Raw genomic sequence first — 25,139 nt, 5'->3', positions numbered from 1 at the left:
CACACAATAGATACAAACTCAAAGTTAACCGCACCAAACTTGATTGCAGGAAATACGACTTCAGCAATAGAGTGGTCAATGTCTGGAATACTCTACTCGACTCTGTAGTCTCTTCCCCAAACCCCAAAAACTTTAACCTTAGACTGTCTACTATTGACCTCACCCCTTTCCTAAGAGGTCTGTAGGGGGCGTGCATAAGCGCACCAACGTGCCTACCGTCCCTGTCCTATTGTTTCTCTTATTTCTTTTATTTTTCTTATATGTACCCATTTCATGTATTCACAACTATGTATACACTTATACTTATTATCTTGTAAACAATTGGCAAATCAAATAAATAAAATAAAAATAAATTCTTTTCCTTAGTATCTAACGTTTATCTATCCTTTCTAATAATCACTTGAATAAATAAAAAAAAAAAAAAAAAAAAAAAAAAAAAAAAAAAAAAAAAAAAAAAAAAAAAAAAAAAAAAAGGGGACCAAACATCGGAACAGCTTTGGCTTCTAGAAAAAGAAGGATGGGGGGACATGATGACTTAGGGCTTCATCAATAAGGGGGGGGGGGGGGGGGGGGGGGGGGGGGGGGGGGGGGGGGGGGGGGGGGGGGGGGGGGGGGGGGGGGGGGGGGGGGGGGGGGGGGGGGGGGGGGGGGGGGGGGGGGGGGGGAGGGGGGGGGGGTTTTGGTGGGGGGGGGGGGGGGGGGGGGGGGGGGGGGGGGGGGGGGGGGGGGGGGGGGGGGGGGGGGGGGGGGGGGGGGGGAAATTTTATAAGGGGGGGAAAAAAAAACCAGCGAACAGAGTTTTTTGAAGGTGGGGGTGCTTCATCACTAGAGGCTTTTAAGAACAGTCTGGATAGTCACTTGTCTGAAATGGCATGGGGTCTCCTGCCTGAGCAGGGGGTTGGGCTAGAAGACCTCCAAGGTCCCTTCCAGCTCTATCCCAATTCATTCATTCATTCATTTGCAACACCTGAAATCACTATTTTTCTAACTTTAGATCTGGCCAAAGAGACAGAGTTCAGTTCTTGGTACCAATAGGAAATAATTGGTACTGCATTCTGTTTTATCAAGCCCCAGTGTTCCAATTCATTTGCTTTGTTGATGAAATATGAAAGTGGTGTCCCCATTCTTTGGTGGCCACATGTAACTTCAGAAAAGCACAACTTAATAGAATGGTGTCTATTGATTCCAGTAAAAATATAACGTCTCCCTCAAGTCGAATGAAATTCTTGTTGAATTTATGGAGTAGTCCATGGTACTTTCTTGGCAATAATACAGAAATGGTTTGCCATTCACTTTGGGATGGGTTCTTTTTTTTTTTTTTTTAACTTCCTAGTCTAGTTTAGAGCTATACTAAGGCAAATACTAATCAGAACTGACCTTGGTTGGATGAACCAAGGTCAGCTAAGTGTTCACTGACTCATGTAAAAGTTTTCAGGTATCAATCTTGTTAATTAATTCATATAAAAGAGAATTTTCAGGAGATGCAACCATTCCCTCTCACATTCAGAAGAATACAAGGATCTTTCTCAACTGAAGGAAAAGAGAAAGAGAAGGAAGCTCCTTTGCAGAATTGTTTTTTCTCCTGGAGATACACCTGTGGGGATTATCACACAGCCTGCTGTTGCAATTGTTAAAGCAAAAGGTTGCGGAGATCAGAAACAACATCAGGGTTAACTTCAACTGATTTTTCACAGCCTCTGAAGTGACTTGACAGGTGTTTTTCTATCATACTGGCAGGTTATCTATTAAATTCTAAACAAAGATGTCTACCAATAAACAGTAACAATCTGGTGCCTTGGTTCTTCCATAATATAATTGTTTTTATTTTACTTTTGTGATATTGTAAGTTATAGCTGAAAAATATATAAATACCTGCTTCTTGACACCTGTACTTACCCATTGCCTGAACTGAAAAAAGAGTGAAAAACACATATGGAACAGAGTTGGTATTTAAGAAGAAATATCTGCAGCAAAATACTTGCTGAGTTTTTGATATTTTTTTCTTACCATCTATAAATGAACCATATGTTTAAGGTGGGAAGGGTAATATATATGTTCCTCACATTTATTATATGCTTGGAGGTATCCAATTCCCCATTTCAGAATACAAATTTGGAGTAACGTTGATTTTTCCTAAAAAGTAGTAAATTGTTCATGGATTTTTTTTAGTAGATACTCTACAATTTGGAGAATGATGAAATCTAAACAAAACTGTTTGGATGTGACTGAGAAAATATTGCTATCATACATAGGTTAATACTTATTAAAGAAAAAAATCAATTTCACTGATTTTCAGAACCATTGTAATTGATCTTTGTGAATGTCATTTTCCCCCACGCCAAAATAGGTACAATAATATAATGATGTCAAGTTGTAAGCCTTCAAATCCAGGACATTTCTAGGTAACTATCAAAAAAAGTGGGCTATACTATATGAGACACAGAAAAAAATAGTTAACATCAATATATGCTGGGGACCAACAGAGCTGATTTTGCTTAATGAAGCATATCTCCCTTCCTTCCTTCCTTCCTATCTTGAAGGTCTGGATAGACACGGAGATAATCACAGTTGCTTGTTTTATTATTTTCTCATTACAAATATATTATTCTCCCCTGTAACAAAATGCAATATATAAGTCCTTGATAAGTATGCATGGGATGGGAAGGAGAGAGCTATAAGACCAATAAATCCAGAGTTTAAATTATCTTGCAGCCCAATGATTAAACTTTTGAAGATTTTATGGATTGCTTTATCTGACTGCAATTAAAATACACAATCACACAGGAAAAAGAGTCAAGTCTAAACCAGCTGCTCCAGTGGATAAGAAGCATGTTTAAGGTGGCACTTTCCCCAGACAAGAATAGCAAGAATGTTCAAGAATAAATCTGAAAAATGTTGGAAATGTCATCAGATACCTGGCTCATATTATCATATGTGATGGACTTGTGCGGATGCTAAAAAATACTGGATTAAAATCCACACGTGGTTGGAAAAAATGACAAAAAAAGCATATAGATTTGAAACCAGAAATATTTTTATTGGGAATTTTACCTGAAGACTTGAAATACCTGATTGTAAATGTATCAACAGCGGCTAGGATTGTATTTGCTAAAAACTGGAAAAATGAGAAAATACCATCACAGGAGGAAATCATTAAGAAAATATTGGAATGTGCTGAAATGAGTAGATTGACATTTGAAATTAGAGAACAAAATGATAAATAATTTTATAAAATTTGGGATCTATTCTATCAATGGTTAGACAATAAAATATAGTAATGAAATATGTAGACTTTTAGAAAATAATAAATATATAAAGATGTATTCTTTTCTTATTATATCTACAAAATGATTCTAGGATAGATCTAGGATGATAATACAAATTGTCATAAAACAAATTAAGTAAAATATGATCATTTTGGAAAACATGAATGAATAAAAGTATAGTCAAATGATTGATTAATAATGATATTAATGTATTTAATATATTGATCGAAAATACGAGATTATATACAATGTAATTATAATTGAAGACTATGAAATGGAAGCACAAAACAATTTGTAAACCAACCGGCACACTCTAGGTACATATATGGAAGATGATTTGATGTTTTTATGTTTTGTTTGTTTTAAAAACCAATAAAAATTAAAAAAGAAGAAGAAGAAGAAGCATGTTTAAGCTCTGGATACTGATCCTGAGCCGTGGTGGCACAGTGGTTAGAACGCAGTATTGCAGGCTAATTCTTTTGACTGTTGGCTGCCTGTAATTTGGCAGTTCGAATCTCACCAGGCTTAAGGTCGACTCAGCCTTCCATCCTTCTGAGGTGAGTAAAATGATTGTTGGGGGAAATAGGCTGATTCTGGAAACCGCTTAGAGAGGTCCGGAAAGCACTGTGAAGTGGTATATAAGTTTAGCTGCTATTGCTATTGCTATCCTGAGGCTGCAAAAAAAAAAAGTCTTGTGGAACTCATCTTAGATATCCTGAAGAGTCAGATATCTCTTGCACCCATTCAGGTACTCAGTACTACAGAGGTAATACCATGTGGGAGGTAAGTTCAACTTGGGGAAGTCTTTAGCATTGTGTCTCCACAGGGCACACAGAAGCTGAAAACGGGATGCAGAGGCTGAAAATAGGGCGCGCAATAGGCAATAGAAATCCCTGCAGCCTGAAACAGCTGATCAGCGGGAGGCCAATCCAACCGACAACCAGCTGCTTGTGCTAATCAGGCTGTGCTGAAGCTGACCAGCTGTTTGCTGATGGATGCAAGGAGACAAATTGCTGGGAGGTAAAGGCAGACTCCCCCCCCCCCTTGTTTTTCTCTTCAAAAGCTAGGTACGTCTTATACTTCGGAGTGTCTTATACTCCGAAAAATATGGTAGTTTTTCCTGGAACCCAAATATGGGATTTTCAGCATTGAAAGCTGATACTTGTTTAAGTCAGAAGGCCATGACTGTCCTAAGAGACAGTTGTTTTAATACTTTTGTTTGTATTAAGGAATTATCTTAATATTTATTTATTTTATAAAACGACAGGTGGAATTGGTGCTTAGAAGGTTTTCCTCTTGTTTAATGTGATAATTGATGCATTCGGTCTTTATCTGGTGGCATAAGTTTTTGTATCGGCTTTTGAAATTGGCAACGTGACCAGATTTGTTTTTCCGCCAGAGTGATCTCTTTTGGATTGAAGTTTCCTTATTGTTATGGGTAATCTGCTTTTTGTTTTGTTTTGGGAGTTGTTGTTGGTACATATAGTTTGATGACTCTTTTGACTTCAAGTAAAAATATGTTGTAATGGTCTTCAACAGTATTGCATCCAGTGAATAGAGATTGCCAATCAAGGGATGAGAGATCGTTGTCTATAAGATCATAGTTGCCTTTTTGAAGTTACAATTGGGGATTACATCATTGTGGTGATTTTTGTGTGGGCGTATGTTGAGACAAAAGTCAATCATATTGTGGTCACTGCTGGAAAGGGTTCTTTAGTTTGTATTCCGTAAATTAAATTCAAACTATTGCAGAAGATGAGATCGAGGCAGTTGTTTAGTCTAGTGTTGTTGGTTACTAGTTGTTCCAGTCCCAGATTTGTAATAGCATTGTAGAAGGTTGTGTGTATGATTTCAGTTGTACAATCATTTAGGGTCCAGTCAATATGAGGTAGATTGAAATCGCCAAGAAAGATAAAAGGGTATGGGCAGGATGCAGCCCATGTTAGTAATGTATTTAGCTTGTTTACATGTTCGATGTCATAATCAGGTGCTCTGTAACATAGTAAGAATCGAATTGTGATATTTAAGGATAGTTCACAGATGATGGTCTCAGGAAGAGCAAGCTCCTGGGTAACTTGGATATTTTTTAGATGTAAGGACTTTTTATAGAAGATAGCAACACCACCTCCTCTACGAATTTCACGATCTGATCGGTAAACATGATAGTCTCTTACTGTGGTAATAGAGTCAGGGAGAGATGCATTGAGCCATGTTTCACAGACAAATATAATGTCGAATTTAGCCATATTTAGTAGGAGGAAAAATTCAGGTATTTTATTCACGAGGCTTCTTGCATTGAGTAGTTTGCATTTAAGGCCAGCAGTAGTTGGAATTGAGGTAGTTAGGGGCGTGCATGCCTAGTCTTGGGTGATGGTGGATCGGTTGAGGTAGGGTTGTGGTTGAGGGTTAAAGCTGAGTTGTGGGTTTTGTGGCTTACTTTTGATACAGTCAGCATGGTAGTCAATGTACAGGTCCTTCTCTCCATTGTCTAGATGTTTTTTGAGTTCGGTGCGGAGTACGGGAGCGGGCACGTTGCTGTATGGTTAGGTCAGGGCGGCAACGGAGATTCTTATGGTTGGTGTTGGTTTTGGCGAGTGAGTTTATAGTATAAATGAATTTACGTTTGCTTGATTCATTTTTGCAAATGACCCTGCACAAGCGTGGGGCCACAGAGCCGCTCTATTTTTGAGCTCTCGGTCGATGCGGGAAATGTCAAGTATTTCATCAGCGGAGATGGTTGATGCTTGATAATTTCTGATGATGTTTCGGACAGTTGTGATGTCATCATTGACATTGATGTCTTCTAGACCAAATAAGATGGCGTTTGGACGTTTCCGTTCACGCTCAACGGCTTCTCTGATGAGGATTGGGATATCAATATTTGTCTGGGTTGTGTTTATTTGTGGATTGGGTTTGGATTGGATTGTGGTTGTTTGGTAGAGATGTGGTTTGTAGCTATTGGATGTTCAGGTTTTTGCGTTGTGTCTTTTTTTCAAGGTTGGATATTCTTTCTTTTACGGCATCCAGGAATGAATTTACGTTTGCTTGATTCATTTTTGCAAATGACCCTGCACAAGCGTGGGGCCACAGAGCCGCTCTGTTTTTGAGCTCTCGGCCAATGCGGAAATGTCAAGTATTTCATCAGCGGAGATGGTTGATGCTTGATAATCACTGATGATGTTTCGGACAGTTGTGATGTCATCATTGTCATTGATGTCCTCTAGACCAAATAAGATGGCGTTTGGACGTTTCCGTTCACGCTCAAACTAATATTGCTTAGTTTGTATATAAAAAAGAGGTTCCCTTACTTCCAATGCACAATATGACAGCACTGGTTCTGGCTAGCTTCACTTTAAGTGAGAACAAGAATGGATAACGTAAATGATTGTAACTAGATATCAAAGGAGCAATAAGGAAAAAGAACTGGAAACAATAGGAAAATATAAATATCTTTGCAAAGTTATTTATATTTATATTTGCAAACAGAGATCAAACAAATATGGAAGAGGAAAGTCATGGCAATGACTGCACAGGTTGGGTGCCCTATCCAAAGATTTGGAAAACTGTTTGGACCCAGTAGGAATGGACAAAACATATTGGTTACAAAAAAGCCACACTATTTGAAATAGCATGCATATTGTGATGGTATTTTTTTAGCTATCCTTGGAAAGGCTCTAACAGTCAAAAGTATCATACCCAGACAGAACTATCTCTTAGATAATACATGAAGAAGCTAAATTGATCTGGGACTTCAGAATTCAGACAGATAAGCATCCAACAGACAACATTCCATACTTAACAATTGTTGATTTAAAAAAAAGACAAAACAGCTAAGATGATGAACATTGCAGTACCTGGAGACAGCAAAAGAGAAGAGAAAAAACTGGAGAAAATTGCAAAATATCAAGACCTGCAACTAGAAGTAGAATGACTGTGGCAAAGATAGTGCCAATAAAAATAGGTGCCTTGAATGCAATTCCAAAGCATAGGTAGCATCATTTTAAAACACCATCGGCACTGACAAAATCACCATTGGTCAATTGCCAAAGGCAGCTTTCCTTGGGACAACTTACATCCTGAAACAAACTCCTGATATAATTAAACAATAACATCTGACTATCTCAGGTCCTTAGACTCAATGGATAGACAAACATGGCAAGCCAGTTTGGTGTAGTGGTGAAGATGCCGGCCTAGGAATCAGGAGACAATGGGTTCTAGTCCTCCCACTTTAAGCCAATCACTCTGTCTCAGCCTAACTTACCTCATAGGATTGTTGTTGTGGGGAAAATAAGAGGAGGAAGGAATATTAGGTTTGTTCACCATCTTGGATTACTTACAAAATAATAAATCTGGGATAACATCAAATAAATAAATAAAGCCAATCTAAACACATGGCTGACCAATCATTAGAAGAATAAACTTAAACAAGATGGAAAAGAGTTGTTAAACTTTATTAATCCCTTCTCAAGCATAGCAGTGTTCTCCAGACATGTTCACGTAAAGCATGCTGTCCAATTTTGGCAACTTTAGGACTTATGAACTTCAACTCCCAGAATTCCCTAGCCAACCATGCCAAGATTGGATCCTCACTCATGAATAAATCAAATCCTACTCATATTGTGACATTACATTATCAGTCCTATGAAATGTTTTGAATTTTTTATTTGTGGATAGAATATCTTATTTCTTTTTCAGATTCTCTCTCACGTACGTTTTTAAAATAAGCATCTCTGGCATAAACCTGATTTAACTCTGATATCTCTTTTTCCCTTGGGAAATTCATGCCAGTTTCTGGCTTCTGTCCCTATTTTTGTTTGCAAATACTGAAGGAAACATTAATTCTGTAGAGGGGATTTTTTCCCCTTTTAAACCAGCCTATTTTGGTTAATAAATCATTCTTTATTTGCCAGGAAAAGCTGAACCTCTATCAATATAATTTCAAAAACGAACTAAACTACTCGGGCTAAAAAAATAATTCACAGGACTCAGGGGGTTAGAAATGCAAAATAGAGACAAGTTAATTTAGTGACTTGGCAACTTGTTCCCTAAAGCCTTGATGAACAACGGCCAAACAATTGGGCAAGAGTCATTTTGGTAGAATTTACTGTGGAAATTATCTCTAATATGGCTTTAAATTACAGGAAAATACTGAGCTACACCTCTGAATTTATATGTATTCCCTCCTATTTCGAAGATTCACACTTCTGCCTCAGGTTATTAACTGTGGAATGCTTCTGACACACCTGGGCCCTAATTATAGATGAAAGCTTTTCTTAAAATCAGACCTGGAAATATTTGTACTTGCTATCTCAACTGATGTTATCCCTTTTATTTGTTTTATTTTATCAATAAAAATATTTTAATTGCGGGCCGCCCACATCTGGGAGCTTTAGATAGATTAGGTACATTAAATATTTGATGCCAGCAGATGTTCAAGGTATTAATTTGGTGAGCTGCAAGCATTGAAAATTGTCATTGGTCCCTGTTTGTTTGCTTATATCCCACCTTTATTATTTTTAGAAATAATTCAAGGGGGTGGACATATCTAACACACTTTCTTCCTCCTATTTTCCCCACAGCAATAACCCTGCGAGGTGGGTTGGTCTGAGACAGTGACTGATCCAATGTTTCCCAGCTGGATTTCATGCCTAAGGGGGGGACCTGAACTCATGGTCTTCTCCTCTCTAGCCTGGTGCCTTAATCACTAAACCAAATTGATTTACCTCCCATAGATTATTCTTCTTCCTAGCTTACCCAGTGCAGAGCCCACCTTTTGGATCATTGAATGCGACTTTGCATAGTCAGCTGCATGTCTAGGGCACAGGCCCACAGCTTGCATGTCTTTGTTGATGGTGTCTTGCCATCTCTGTTTTGGATGCCTGCGAGGTCACCAGTCATTGACTTCTAGTTTGTAGGTAGTCTTGGTCATGCTGGAAGGTGCTGCTCTCCGGACATGTCCAAAGCAGTGGAGTCGGCCTTCTCTCATCTCGTCTGTAATTGGTGCCACACCAAAATGCTGTCAAATGGTGTCATTTGTGATGTGGTCAAGAAGGGAGATGCCCGATATACAACGGAGCATTTGCATTTTCAAGGCATGGAGATAGCTTTCGGTCCCTGTTGTTGCTGCCCAGCATTCAGTGCCATACAGTGCAACAAGGCAGATGGTTGTTTACCTCCCATATAGAGGTGGTATTCCAGTAGCAAAAATTTTGAGTAGTTTGGAAAACCGGAAAATCCCACCGCTGACTGGCCCTGCCCCCATCTATTCTTTGCCTTCCAAGGCCCAGCTGATCAGCTGGGTCTTCTTTTGTTGTCCTACACAGGAGGATGGAGCTGGAAAGCAGGTTAGTGGGGTGGGGAGGGAATGGGGATTTTGCAGTAATCTTCCCCTGCCATGCCCACCAAGCCATGCACACCAAGCCATGCTATGCCCACCAAGCCATGCCCACAGAACCGGTAGTAACCAAGCTACCTCTGCTGGTATTTCAGTGAGTGAATTCCATCACAATATGAAAAAATATCAGCATTCTTTTCTTCCTATGCTGAAAAAGAAGCATATTTCTCACCAGGGCTATGTCTAAATAGGTGCCCAAATAGGCTGTTGGATCATGCTACTTTAGAAGGCTTCTCTCTAAAAAAAAAAATATCTAGACGAATCCTGCCATCAAATCTCAGGAATAAACCATTCAGAAGTATTAACATGTTGTCCTCCCATGTTTTCTGGTGGAGGAAAAAAAAGATCTCCATAATGAGTGGATTTCATGCAATATTCACAAAATAATCTAAGCCAGGGGTGTCAAACTCAAGGCCCACAGGCTAGAATGCAGCCCATGGGATGCTTAGATGTGACCTATGGGGCCATCCTGAAAAGAGCAAAGGACCAGCCTGCAGTGCCTTGCACGGTCCTCCTGAGCTCCATTTTCACTGACATAATGCTGCAGGAGGCCGTCACAGCTGCAAATGGAACTCAGGAGGGCCGCGTGCTGTCCTTCCGAGCTCCATTTTCATTGGGAGAGTGCTGGAGCAGGCCGTCACAGCCACAAACGGAGCCTGAGAGGACCAGTGAGGCTCCTCTGGAGGGTGAGGGTTTGGTGCTCTCCCTGGTCTCACCTTCCTCCACTGGAGATAATGGATTCCCCCCAGCCCTGCCCAGGCCACCACAGGCACCCCGACACAAGCAATGTCGAGCTAGCTACGCTCACCCTGGCCACGCCACACCGGTTTCCCCCCAACACCCAAGGTCAAAGACAACCCTGATGCAGCCCTGATGAAATTGAGTTTGACACCCCTGATCTAAGCCATAACAAATAATGTGATGTATGTGGATCTTGTGGTAGTTGATCATCCTGTTAACCCTGTTATCTGGTGTTCAAAATGATTTCAACCAAGTGTTTCCAAAGGATATATTCCAGGATAGGTGAGCACCCTAGATATCTGCAGGCATTGATGGTAAAAACCACCCTATTCAATGTTTAAGAGAAGATATTATGAGGGTCTCCACCCTACCAAATGAAAGGAGGCTGGGGCAATATTATGCACCTCAACAGTAACTGTCCCTGTCATTCAGTTCCTAAGATAAGAAATACCTCCAACCTCTTGGCTGGCAAGGAGGCCATAAAAATAGTTTTGTTCTCTCAGAGCTGGATTGATGTTGCACCTGGATTGCCTAATTAGTTAGCTTAGAATGAACTTTTGTCTCTTCTTGTGTTATTATTGCAAAAAACCTCAAGCTCTCCTAATTGCATAAATAAATAAACAAATAAGATTGTTCACCTTACACTCATCTCGCAAAAAAATATCAATTTAATGAAGAGCTTTAATTAAAGGAAAAAAAGGGAAGCCCATGTCAGATGGGTAGAGGTTGAAATCAGTCAACTGCAATCAAATCTACCAAGGCAGAGTTAGGCTGAAATAAATTATGATAAAAAAAAGTCACAGAAGGAGCAGCAGAAGATGAATCAGCACCAAGGATAACTCCTAACAAGCTCTGTGGTGAGCCAAATTCCAAGAAGGTAATTGGGGAAAGGAGTGAGGTCAGATAAAAACAATAAATCCATGTCTTTCGATCTGTCCTGCATCTCTTAAAGACTTAGAACCAAATTGTTTTATTCCAAAATGGCAAGGGAAGCTATGGAGACATCATGATGATGATGATGGCAACAATGACAACCACCTTCAGGCTGGAATGTGCAGATGTAAGATATTATCTTAATTCAGCTGATTCTAATTCTTAGAGAAAGCCATGCAAGTAGCTAGGAGCAGTTTTTCAAATACATTATTATGTTTTATAGTGAAGGCTGGTACATGTAGCTATGCTACTTGTGAATGGGATTTCACATTCAGTTCTGCATCAAATGTTCATATTATTGTTGATAATGCAGTGCTGATAAGAATGCAGTGTCAAATGCCAATTCCAAAGAGCCTTTTCACAGACATTCAAATTCCAGATCCTCTACTTTTTGTTATATATAACAAAAAGTGTGTGTGTGTGTGTTAATGATATGACTACACACACACACGCACACATATATATCATATCCCTAAAATCATATAATCCTATCTTTAAAAATGAAGCCAAGTAGACTATTTCATCACTAAAATCTGAAATAATCTTTCAGTATTCTTGGAAAACTATTTTACAATTAGCCATGCAGCATTTTTTTTAAAAAAAGAAATCTATCTTAGCTAACCAGATATATTGAACTATAGCTCCGATGCTAACTGGGTATTCTGAAAGACATGAATATTAGGATGGCTCCTGGTTTGGGGAGATTAATCCAAGTGGGAACTGGAACTTGAAGTTTCCTTCTCGGAATGGTTTCTATTTTTCCCCCATTTGATTACTCTTCCTGATGGATCTCATTGGGCAAAAGTTGACTAACATTCAACGAGACCAGGGGTGTCAAACTCGTGGCGTCACATTGTCGCCACATGACCTATTGTGACTTTCCCCCCTTCACTAAACTAGGGGTGGGAGTGGCCAGCACATGATGCATCCGGTCCGCCGGCCGCAAGTTTGACACTCCTGAACTAGACTGTACCTGAGAAGCTGTATTAGTCCAATCGTCCTGTCTATCTCTTCTTCTCTTCTGAATTATAAACATTGTAAAGACGCTCTGCTGTAAATAGCACCACTTAGTGGCAGAATGTCACTTTCAAAGAATTATTTCTATCAACAAAGGAAGGAAAGAGATTCAAATTAAACCAACAGAATGCTGATCCTTACCCATTTTGCTTTGAATAATCCACAGTTTCATTACCGTTTGTTTCCTCTTCATTCTAATCTTCTGAGCTAAATTTAGCTTAGACAATTGTTTATTTTCTATCCACAGTAGTCTTGGAAGATTGGTGAAGGATGCATTTAAACTTGATTTGTAGTTTCTAAGCACACTAAAAAATATTGTTGTTACTGTGGCTGGTAATGATAATACTGGTGGTGATAAATTCTTTTTTTCAGCTTATAGGAATACAGATGGTTAAAAAAAAAAAGCACTATGGTTTCATTTCTTCAGAAGTCAATCATAACTCAAGAGATTTAGAAGAATATCAAACAGAACTTCTGAAGACCTGGGGGACATCTGTACATGCCTTTCTCCTTCTTTTATAACTCTAGTCTGTTCTGAACTGTTTTAAAATGAATAATAAGTTGCTTCAAGAAGTTTATTAACAGATAAACATAAATTATATGTACAGTCCCTTCCAATGCTGCGCCTGACTGCAGAAGAAAAATTTGAACAGGTTTTGAGAAGTAGATAGAAACAATCTTATGCCAAAACCTTTTTTTCTTTAAATGTTTTAAATCAAGAAAGCTCAACTCATTCCTTATGCATGACCTCACATGAGTAAGAAAAGACATTATGATACCTTCAACGAACTGTTTCAAGCACTGCCTGGAACATATCCAATAATAGCCACATTACAGTTAATTAAAAAACCCTCTTTCAAACTCATTTTTCACCTTTGGGGAAGTTAAACATAGTTTAAACTAACACACTTTATTCAGCCATAATACAGAATTAATTAGCTTAATGTCTGTATACAGAATTCATAATTTTTTCTTTCCATTACACAGAATCTGTTTTTCCTCAGAATCTACAAATGGGGGGGTTGTCAAGATGAACCATCTTCTCATATACATAGTCTCTGCATGTTTCATTAAAATATACAGTACAAGAAGTGTCCTGAGGTGAGCCAAGTGGCTGCCATGCCGAGAGGTTCCCATTTTGGTAAAGCTAAAGGAAAACCCAGTCATAAAACATGGATAAATTTACAACTTGTTTTTCTGGAAGAGAAGAGAAATCAATTTGGTTAAAGATCCTGCATGAAAGATTTGGTCACTGGTACTGATTGATTAATAATGATACTAAGGTATTTAGTTTTTGATTGAAAATATGAGATTATATGTAATGTAATTGAAGACTACGAAATGGAAGCACAAAACAATTTGTAAACCAACCGGCACACTGCATGTACACTTTTGGAAGACAGCTTGATGTTTTTATGTTTTGTTTGTTTATGTTTGTTTTTAAAAACCAATAAAAAAAATTTTTTTTAAAAAAAGATTTGGTCACTGGTAGGAAGAAAAAAAATATTTGTGGGTGGGGGAGGTGGTAGAGAGTACCATGGAAATAAATTTAGATTGTTATCCCATGTAATACTTTTCTGTGATGGTCCAACTTCAGTAAGACATTGGTTATCTCACACAGAGCAAAGAAGGGGAGATAAATTCTTTCCTACTACAAACTCATAGTTGTATAGTAGTAAGCAAATTAACAAGAAGGAGACATCAAATCCAGTGAGAACAACCACAATATGTAATTGATTTCATCGCAATTGAATTTGCCTTAGTCCAAACATTTTTTTTGTTCAGTTTTTGTAAGAGGACAGGCAGAGCCTGGGGGTAGAGTCAAGTGTGGAATCAGCCTGGAATCGTTACATTCCCACAAGCAATCTAAGCTCAACCTCTCTTGATTTCCATTAATTCTTATTAAATACTGGCTGTTAGTTAACTAAGATATCTGTGAATAGGCATGTGCAATAACTTAGCTTAACTGGAACTTAGAGTATGATCCTGATTCTTTGCACCTGGCAGTTTTTACCTTTCAGAATAGCTTTGTCCCCTAGAATGCCATAAAACCCTGTGTACTTCTGCCTTAAAGTAAGTTCCAGCTTTGGAACAAAGAATTTTCCCTGGCTCCAATGGTGATAAGCATAGGAATGAAAAGTGTTAAAAATATTTATTTAGGTATGTCAAGATCCAGCTAATTATAGGTTTTCATCTTTCCTGATGATTAAATGTATTGGATTTTGGGCAATGTAAATATATACATTTACACTTCCCAAAAGTTTCCATACTGCATGCAAATATCAGTTTGTTGCCATAACATTTAAGTTATTTGTTAAAACTTGGGAGGGGAATTTATCTGAAGGGCATAATCTGAAGTTTGGATGGCATGAATTTTTATTGTACAATAAAGATTAATGCAGATTTTAGGAATCATTATATTAGAAGTGCTGTGTTGGGATTATAGAACAGATATAAACCCTGTGCCCAAAAATGCCTTTATTGGTCTCAGCGGAAGAAGCATTTTACAAGAAAGAAAAAGTAGGTAAAGAAAAATGGTTAACTTATAAAAAATTTTTAGCACAGGCACATAGAGAATATAAGATGAAATAAAAAGACAAATTGGCTGCAGAGGGATTTAGTCTTTATATAATTTTAATTAATAACTTTATTATAATAGTAAAATCTATTATGAACAAAACTTAAAGAAAGAAAAAGAATAGAGGAGTGTAAAAAAGTGCAAGGAAAAAGAGAGAAAAGGAAGACAAAAAGAATATAATAAAGAGAAAATACTATATATAAAGAAATGACTTCCAACCTTCATCACAACAAATATAAAGAAATATAGTAACTCTTGACCCTCTCTAAAGTTACAAACACTTGTCTCTTCATCCAAAATCCTATCTCTTATCTATAAATAGACCCATAAAAACATCAACTTATTCTTTCAACCTTGATCAGGTAAGCCAACATTATGTTTCTTCCCTTTAATTAATAACAGTCTTAATCTTTAGTTCATTTAAATATTGTCCTAGGATTTTATTTCTGGGGGAAGTATGGGCAAACTAAAGATGGTTTTGCAAAAGTGGAGCCAACATTTACAGCAAAGACCAAAGAATTGGTGAGAGACAATCACTCACATGTGCTCTGGAAAACTGTTCCTCAGCAGGAGACTGCAGGACAAGAATTTTGATGTTTGATGGAAGATGATGGAATTTTCCATGAGTTTGATGGAAGATGATGGAATTAGCTTGCAATTATAATGCAGACTTTTAAAAGACCCTAAATTTGCAAACCTCTCTATTCACCTTCAGAAATGGCTACTTCTTAACTAATTCTAAACTATTAGAGGCCTTTGGAATAAAATTATACATGGATTAGCATTCTAGGTAAAATTGCAATGTCAAAACTTTTACAACACAATTTTGGAATGTATTATAAAGATTAACAACTTCTTGTAGGAAACAGATCCTGTTTTGGTTTTTACAAGGCACAACATAGATAAGAAATTTCATCATTTAAAAAATGGACACTAGCGGGAACTAAGAACTTTAGATAGAAAAAAAAATGGTCTTTAAGATTATGCAAAATAACACGACAATAAAAATATTGTAGGAGACTTTTGAAGAGTGGAATCAGAACATAATAGCTATAATATCAATAATGTCAGTAATGGATTAGACTGTGTCCAAAATACGTTGTTGAAGAAGTAACACGTAGAACAAATTTCACCTGACAAGATAGAAATGGCACTGAAAGTGATTTACAACTGACCAGTGAAGAGAATGACTTGTTTAACTGAATTTACAAAAAAATCTGTCCAAGGCTTTAAAATTTAAGAGGGAAATACAAATGATGAACCAAAAGAATAATCTGGATTTTTTCCTCTATTGGATTTACAAAAGAGGCTTTTAAAAGCCTTGAAAAACTTTATGTGATAGGACAAAGAAGAAATGAAGGAATTTCATTTTCAATGGGTTCTGTATGCATAGTTAAGAGAAAGATTTAAAATAAATAATAGGACATTTGGCATTCAGAAGTAGAAGACAGAATTTGAACTATGTACAAATGATGAACATGTAATTGCTATAATGTATAAACTTTTCTTTAAACTTGAAATAGAAAAACAAGTGAAAGAATGTATGATAAAGTGGGCTAAGAACTTTGGATGTAATATACTGATAGAATACTGGGAAAATGTGGTTAAAAGGATTGAAATTTACATTATGCTATAAAGTATATTTTTTTATAAAATGATGTATCATCAGTATATGACTCCATAAAAATTGTGTGAAGATTTTTCCTTCCTTCCTTCCTCCCTCCCTCCCTCCTTCCCTCCCTCATCTAAATTCATTTTTATAGACTATGGTAGATAGGTGAAACTTATCTTCTTCACTTTCATACTGAAAGTGGGTTCACCTAGTCCATTATATCTAGGAGCTACAGTATATAAACCTTCGTAACAAATCACAATAGGACTGCTAGGAAGAGATTCAAAAGTCAAAGTTGGTTGCTGAACAATTGTGTCTCAGTATAGGAGATTTAGGCTCTTCAATAAAGAATCAAATTATCAGATTCCTGAAGGTGTCTCCAAGCAAGAGAAGAAAGGAAAGTTGTACAAAGTACACAGTTCACTTCTATTGTCTCCATTCTGATAGAATGGAAGAAAATGCAAGAAATGTTTGTACTTGTAGAACTGTAAAGGACTTGCAAATACTTAAGGCAAAAATAAATAAATTGCCTTTTAAATCCCACAGCCTCCCTACCAAAGAGGAGGGAGTGATCATGAATGGGTGCCCATTCTGATGATATCACAATATCACCAGCTATGCCATCTCCAGTTCCTCGGCAGAGAATCCAAAAGGAAATCCTTTTCACAGGATGCCAAATTTATCTCGACCCTTATTTAGTATGGGCTATCATGAAACATTTCATCCATGTTCTTGTTTGACTGCTGAATTTCTGGAGTTCCTAAGAAAAGTCAGTCCAACAAATCCAAACCACTAGTAATACAGGGCTTTATGTACAACATAAAAAGCAAGCAAGAAAAGATAACTTTGCAAACCTTAAACTTAACCTCTTTTAATTCCAGCTCTACTTGTTGTACATTTGTATGGATTCATCAGGGTTCATGCTGCACTAATCCATGATGTATTTAACCATAATTTGTTAATTAAGCTATACTTTCTTGGTTTAGCACAACAGGCTGCCTTCATTTCCAATTAGCTTCACTTCCAATTCGTTCCTGAACACAAAGGGTTGGTATTCATTTTTAATGTCTTCTGTGGTTGACTCTTAATCACAAGGACTGCCTTCTTGAGGTAGAACCAAGAACTAACCCACGCAGTAGACTGACTCTAAGTGATGAGGTTAAGCAGGGGTAGGATTCAAATTTTTAACAACCGGTTCTGTGGGCGTGGCTTAGGTGGTAAGTGTGGCTTGGTGGTCATGTGACTGGGTGGACATGGCTTGGTGGTCATGTTATTGTCTGGGTGTGGCCAACTCAATATCACTCACATCGAGGCATGCATCTCCTCATCTGGCCTCTCATGACGATGGGGATGCTGCAATAGTCGTAAGTGTGAAAAATGGTCATAAGTCACTTTTTTTCAGTGCCATTGTAACTTTGAATGGTCATTCCACATAAGCAAAGTACCAGCAAAGGAGGGGAAAAAACCTCCAGAGAAGTTCCTGAGACAGGAAGTCTAGTCCTGTCAAGAATGTAATAAGGGTTAATGGAGAGGCAGTTTCTGTAAGCAACACCAGAATGTTTCCTTCCTGCCTTCCTTACAGGATTAGGCCAGTAATTTCTTCTAACAACCGGTTCTCCAAAGTGCTTAGAATGTTAACAACCGGTTCTAGTGAATAGGTGCGAACTGGTAGAATCCCACTCCTGACGTTAAGTGTCTCCAGACATGAAAAATGAGATTGGTGGCAGATTGGAGGGATTGCTTCTTTGACTCCCACCTTTTGGATTAGCCTCCCCCTAGAAGTGGATTTATTCGAGGGTCGGGTCAGCATTGTAGTTCTCCTCTGTGGGCCAGCCAAGTGGGGGGAGGGGGATGGTACGGACACCTCCTGCAGCACCCTGCTGGCCAAAATGGAGCATGGAGAGCTGTGCGTGACCCCCATGCCCCCCATTTTTGACCTGGATGGCTTCCTACAACACTCTGCTGGCCAAAATGGGGCACGGCGACCACATGCCCCATTTTGGCCAGCAGAATGTTGCAGGAGGCTGTGCCTCGATTTGGCTGCCAGAAGCACCACAGCCTGGTCCTTTGCTATTTCCAGGCTGGCCCCGTGGGCCAGATTTAAGCACCCTATAGCTGGATCTGGCCCACAGGCCTTAACTTGAGTTTGACACCCTTTCCCTAGAAATTAGATTTGCCAACCTTTTACCAAAAGGCGCTTTTATCCAAAAAGCATGGGACTTTTCTTCTTGTTGTTGTTTTCTTTGAAAACATTTTGCTCCTCATCCAAGGAGATTCTTCAGTTCTGGATGAGAAGTGAAAATTTTTCAAAGAAAAAAACCCAAAGTAAGTCCAGATGCCTTTTGGAAAATACTGCAGGGGGGATAACCATAACCTAGATCAGGGGTCCCCAAACTTGGCAACTTTAAGACTTGTGGACTTCAACTCCCAGAATTCCTCTTCCAGTCATGTTAGCTCAGGAATTCTGGGAGTTGAAGTCCACAAGTCTTAAAGTTGCCAAGTTTGGAGACCTCTGACCTAGATGATTGAGAATCTCCATAGATGATTTACCAACCTTTTACATAAAGCAATAAAGACTGAATTATTTTCCCTGGGTTTTGAGGGCTGAGGTCAGACATAACTGGATGGGTACCTGTGGTTATTACAGTGTCTATTATTTTATGTATAATTACTTTGTAGGGTTATTTTTTCCCTTATGGTTTAATTAGACTTAGTTTCTGAATTATTTTTTGCACACCACCATGCATTCTAAAACTCAGCAGTATAAACAAACTATGTTTTGTCTTCATGGGATGTGTGTAAACGAGGGCTGTGAATTATATTGGCTGACTTAGGCCAGGCACATTTGCAAGCACATGAATACGAACTACCAAGTGGTCTCATTTTTAAGGGGGGGATAAACACTCAGCCCATTGTGAACCAGTTGGAGGATTTTAGAGGCTACTCCTCTTTCTTCAATGTACCATAATTTGAATAACAAATGAGATTCGATAAAAATCTCAGCTCTTCATTTGGCATCTCAAAACAGCCAATATTAAGCTGACCTGCAAACTGTAATAAAACTGCAGGGCAGCATTGCAAGGGGCAAAAGGACTAATAAAAGATTAGAGAGCTCCAGTTTATTTATTTATTCTAATTTATTTATAATGTTAATTCGCAAGGCTGCCCAGTTGTCCATGACTCAGGGCTGTGTATAAGGATTACAACAGAGAATCAATACAGTATATTAAAAAAACACAAATAAAAGACAGACATATCAGTGTGAACAAAAATTGAAATAACTGAGCATCTCCTTCATAGCAAGGGCACACCATCCTAGCTCAAAACCTGAGGGGGGAAAAACAATTCTTCAAGACTTTCTTGATGGACAGCTGAATGCATACCTTGAAGCAAATGCTGCTCCAGAGGGTAGGCACTGTAATATGGTTTAATTCATCCAAACTGGAAAGTGCATACCCCAGGCTCATGATTTGGGTTGTCTCTAAATTTCCATGACGTTTTTCAAAGTGAAATAGAACACTAGAACCATCAGTGATGATGTTACCTAGTTGAGTAAGGAAACATCTGCAAGTAAAACAGATGTGTCAAACATGCAGCCTGCAGGCCAGATCCAGCCTGCAATAGGCCCAGAGTTGTCCCACGGGCCATCATGGAAATGGCAAGGACCAGACCATGCCACCCCTGCCCCGATCCACTCTGGCCACACTTACCCAGTCAGCTGTGATGACCAGCCATGCTCACCCCGCCCCCCCAAAGGCAAATAAAATCCTGATACGGCCCACAATGGGTGTTGTGGTTTGCCGGCAACCTGCAGAGATGGCAGCAGAGTCGGACAGTGGGGAAGAACATGGGCCAGTCCAAAAGCCTGAGGAGGACTCAGATGAGGAGGACTCAGATGAGGACCCTGTGTACAGAGATGGAGCTAGGACCATCTGGGAGTTATGTGTTGACTCCGGAGCTTCCAGAATCTGACAGCAGTGAGACAGAGGAACAAGGAGAGTCTGTTCCCAGTGCATGCATGCGCAGAGCTGCTAGAAGGCAAGAACAGTTAAGACAAAAGGGACAACTCGGGAGTAAGACATAAGACATAAAGGAGGAGCAAAGGGACAGGAACCTTTGCAGGAAGCAACTTTGTTCATACTGGTTGGTTGGAAACCTGAAGCTCTGTGTTGAATTTGTGCTCCATTTGGCCTTGTATAACTAATTGGAAATTTAGTCGTTGGCAGTATTTCAAGGAAGATAAAGGTGCGTGCTTATCAGACTTATCCTGAAGGATTTTGGCAGACTTCTGTGGGACTATTTACAAACTGTTGGAGACTCATTACCGACTGTGAATGGCTAAAATTCACAGCTGTTGAAATAAAGAAAAAAGGATTTGGGGACTAATGTGTGTTTGTTAGTGTCTCAGTAAGGCTTGGTCAGAACAATGGGATCGAGTTTGACACCCCTGAAGTAAAAGCACCAAGCTCAAAGATCACCAAGGACCTTATAGTTCACCTCTAAGCCACATATATTCTTTTCTGTTGGTACTAAAATGTGAGGAGGCAGCTTTGGCAAAATGTGTGATCCATCTCAAACACAAGGACACAGAACCTTTTTCAAGGAGCACACCTGGGCTTTGCATCATGGCTATTCCATCAAGTGAGTTGACCAGTACCAAGAAATGGATGGGTCCATTAAAAAGTTAAGTTTAACAGTTACATCAAATCGAATGGCAAATAAATTACACATAATGAATATGGTATTTCCTATCATCACCCTCTTTTAACGACCCCATAATCCCTTGCAGGGTGGAGTCTGGGCAACTGAATAGAGCCAAGTGTTCAACTGGCTGGATGCCCTTCCTGTTGCCAATGCAGAGTTTTGTTCAGCAGATATATTTCCAGGGTGGCCAGAGAAAGAAATATCTGCCTCTATCTAGGATCGAACTCACAGCCTCCTGATTGTGAGGTGAGAGCACCACCTCTAGGCCACCGCAACACTTGAATATGGTATTCCCTATGTGTTGAGGTAATTCCCCGTTAGGAGAATGAGTGCATACAGGGAGACGTATAGAGAGTAGTGTTTGAATAATACACACAGAGTACACAGAAACATTGTACAGTAAATGTAGGTTTTTACTTCCAGAAAGGTTTAAGCAAAGTCCAAAATAAGCAGTCCAAAGTCATTCACAGGTTAATCAGTCAGTTTTTCAATCCAGGGATAATCCAGTAACAAAGTCCAGTGTCAAAAACAGTTCAGTAATAGACATTACATTAAATCCAGTAATATCAGTCAATTAGAAGAAATGGAGCAACGGCAATACTTTCCAACAGAAGGAAACAGAGATACTCACTCAGACACACTCTCTTCTGAGACTAAGACTAAGACAACCCAGGTTTCTGGCTCCATCTTATGGCCGTTTGAGAAACCACACCCAACTACAGTTTTGCATTTTCTTAAAGATACAGTTTTAAAATTTTTATCCTGGTTTATATATTTCTAACCCAAATAGCTGTTAGGTGACTCATATTCCTAACACTATGTTTTCAATAACTTCTCTTTTCTGTCCCATTAGCAAGTGGCCTAGGACTGGGAATACCAATGTTCAGTATGTCTATGGCATGAACAATCACAAGTGGGGGGACGTTGGATCAGTATTGTTTCTTAGCCAACCTATGTGATGGATAAGGGGGTCCACGGGAAGAGGGTCAAAAAAAGTCAAGAGAGAAACCACAACCATAAAAATCAAAGCTCCACCCTTTTTATGTACATCATGTCACAGCACATATAAAAAAAGATGGGGCTTCGATCACAAGGTTGTAGCAGCCATCTTGCCCTTTTAAAATATTAAATTATATTGGTCACACAGTCAGTCAGATGTTCAGACTGGATCTGGCATTTTGGTCCACCTCTAAAGTGGTTCCCAAGGACCTGTGATAGGTAGATGTTGTTCTTTAGCTGGTGTTGGCTTTCATTTGCACTGAGCTTTCCCCTCAAATCTAGAATTGTGTAACGCTTCAGTGTACTGTATGTGCGGACCGAAGCAGTGTTGTATTTTGTAATTGACAGGTGGAAATTTTGTTACTGTGAAGATTTTCTAAATGTCATCCAAGGCTTTTTGATATGGCACCCATGTGGCTAATAACCAATGGGATCACTGTTAGGAATATGAGTCACCTAACAGCTATTTGGGTTAGAAATATATAAACCAGGATAAACATTTTAAAACTGTATCTTTAAGAAAATGCAAAACTGTAGTTGGGTGTGGTTTCTCAAACGGCCATAAGATGGAGCCAGAAACCTGGGTTGTCTTAGTCTGAATCTCAGAAGAGAATTTGAGGGTATCTCTGTTTCCTTCTGTTGGAAAGTATTGCTGTTCCTCCATTTCTTCTAATTGACTGGTATTACTGGATTTAATGTAAGTCTTACTGAACTGTTTTTTGACATTGGATTTTGATATTTGGATTATCCCTGGGATTGGAAACTGACTGATTTAACTTGTGAATGACTTTGTATTGCTTATTTTGGACTTTGCTTAAACCTTTCTGGAAGTAAAAACTTACATTTACTGTACAGTGTATCTGGGTGCTCTGTGTGTATTATTCCAACACTACTCTCTATACGTCTCCCTGTATGCATTCATTCTCCTAACGGGGAATTATCTCAACAATCACCACAGCCAATTTAAACCATAATTTTTCAACTCCAGTATTCAGACCTTGATACTTTATGATCAACAAATTGGTGTAAAAGGCAAAACTTTAAAAAATACAATTCATATTTCTATTTCACTTCTATGATTTACTCCAATGAGACCCATATATAATTCACATTATTGTTTGGCATAATTCTAGTCATATTGCTATACAACTGTCCTCATCAGTTTCTGCCATGTGGTCATAATAATTTCTTAAGACCTGTAACAAGTTTGCACAGTTTATTGTTATTTCATGACTTTCTTGAAACTAGGGTGCTTCATAAATTTTGCTTCACAGTCTCCCCCCACCCTGTATATTATAATATTATAATTCTGGATATGTTGCATCATTTCATTGTCAATTTGAATGCAGTAATATTTAAGTCCTGGGATTGAAAATGGCAAACATTCTATTATTTAGAAAGCTTAACTACTGTAAATAAGAAGACAAAAGTAAACATTTGATCGATATTAATTGCCTGCTAGGATGTCACTATTGCAAGCAGAATGTTAAAAAAAAAAAGTAAATTGTTTAACTTCCCATCCAAAATTGAGTATACTATCTATTACTACCACTACTACTACTACTACTACTACTACTACTACTACTACTACTACTACTAATAATAATAATAATAATAATAATAATAATAATAATAATAATAATAATAATTTGTGCGGCTTTGGAAAAAGAAATCGTGTGTTATCCCAATTGTAATTGGAGCCCTTGGAGCAATACCTAAAGGGCTGCCTCGCTATTTGGAAATTCTGAATTTATTAGACTTGAATAACCTGATTCTACAAAAAAAATCACCCTACTTGGAACAGCTTATATCCTCCGATGCTACCTGAACAGTTCCTACGTCCTTGGTTAGGACTCAAGCTGTTGAGAAACCAACCAGCCCCAAAGGCTGTGAATCTCACTAAAGATTAAAATAATGCTAATAATACTAATACTACTACTAATAATAATAATAACAAAATGTTCATTTAGGTCACGGTTGTTCCAAAGGTGCTTTTTCAAAAGGCACCTGGACTTTCTTTGTTTTGCTTGAAGACATGTCACTTCACATCCAAGAAACTTCTTTAGTTCTTCTCAGAACTGAAGAAGTTTCTTGGAACAGAAGCAAAACATCTTCGAGGAAAACAAAGAAAAGCCCCGTTGCCTGTTGAAAAAGCACCTTTGGGTTCTCTTCGTCAGGATGTGTAGACCGACCCAGATTGGATCCTGCATCATTATCCTGGAACACGAACATTTGCCTTCATCTGTGGGCACAGCAGTGTTACACTCACTATTATTTCAAGCTCCTGAATAAACAAGCAAACAAAAGCAGAAGGGGAATTTTTCAAAGGGAAACAACCAAGCATCTGTCTGAGAAATCATATCTTGAAATAAGGGCTCCCATGTCTGACTCGGAAAATGTTCCTTCCTTCTCCCCTTTCTCTTTGCCTACCAAGCATATGCTCAGACACTTAGCTATGGTTCTGTAGTTACACCTAGGGTAGGATGAAATCTTACTATGTGGCTTTAAAGAAGGATGCTTGAAAAGAATTTCAAAGGTCTCATTTCCTCTGGATATAACCTCCTGTTCCTTTACCCTTCACAGTTCTCAGCCTGGTGCAGCTGGCTTCCACCTTTACACACCTTTTCTGTTTTGAGCGCCTGAAACCTGAAGTCTGACGCTACACTTCTTGGTGTTTAATGGTTCTATTATCCCCTCGACACGCACACACAGAGCTGCCGCTGCTGTCAGCGAGAAATGCCTGTGCTCAGCAAGGGGAGAAAGTTCCTTCCATCCTGCCACTTTCCATCCATTATCTTGGCACCGTCTCTTCCCTGAATTTCTCATCTTTTCCCAGCGATCTATCCTCTTGAGTGCGGTGTCAAGTTGGCTGTCTGGAGAAGCAACCTTGTTCTT

The 25,139-nt window shown here is 38.7% G+C and overlaps 1 long non-coding RNA gene across 1 annotated transcript in view; it reads left to right on the top strand.

The window, feature by feature from the left end:
- LOC148131083 (uncharacterized) overlaps positions 1-21,715 on the top strand; it is a 578,568-nt gene extending 556,853 nt beyond the window's left edge. The window contains exon 3 of the long non-coding RNA XR_015748425.1: positions 21,673-21,715. This is a non-coding gene — a long non-coding RNA (uncharacterized LOC148131083). The remainder of the gene's footprint in view (positions 1-21,672) is intronic.
- The last annotated feature ends 3,424 nt before the right edge of the window (positions 21,716-25,139 follow it).

Source organism: Notechis scutatus, chromosome 3, assembly GCF_049901735.1.
Source record: "Notechis scutatus isolate UNSWTSFEM ecotype Mainland chromosome 3, rNotScu1.2, whole genome shotgun sequence".
NCBI lineage: Eukaryota > Metazoa > Chordata > Lepidosauria > Squamata > Elapidae > Notechis > Notechis scutatus.
Note: the sequence above shows the minus strand (reverse complement) of the source record. Positions and strands in the feature narration are given on the sequence as shown.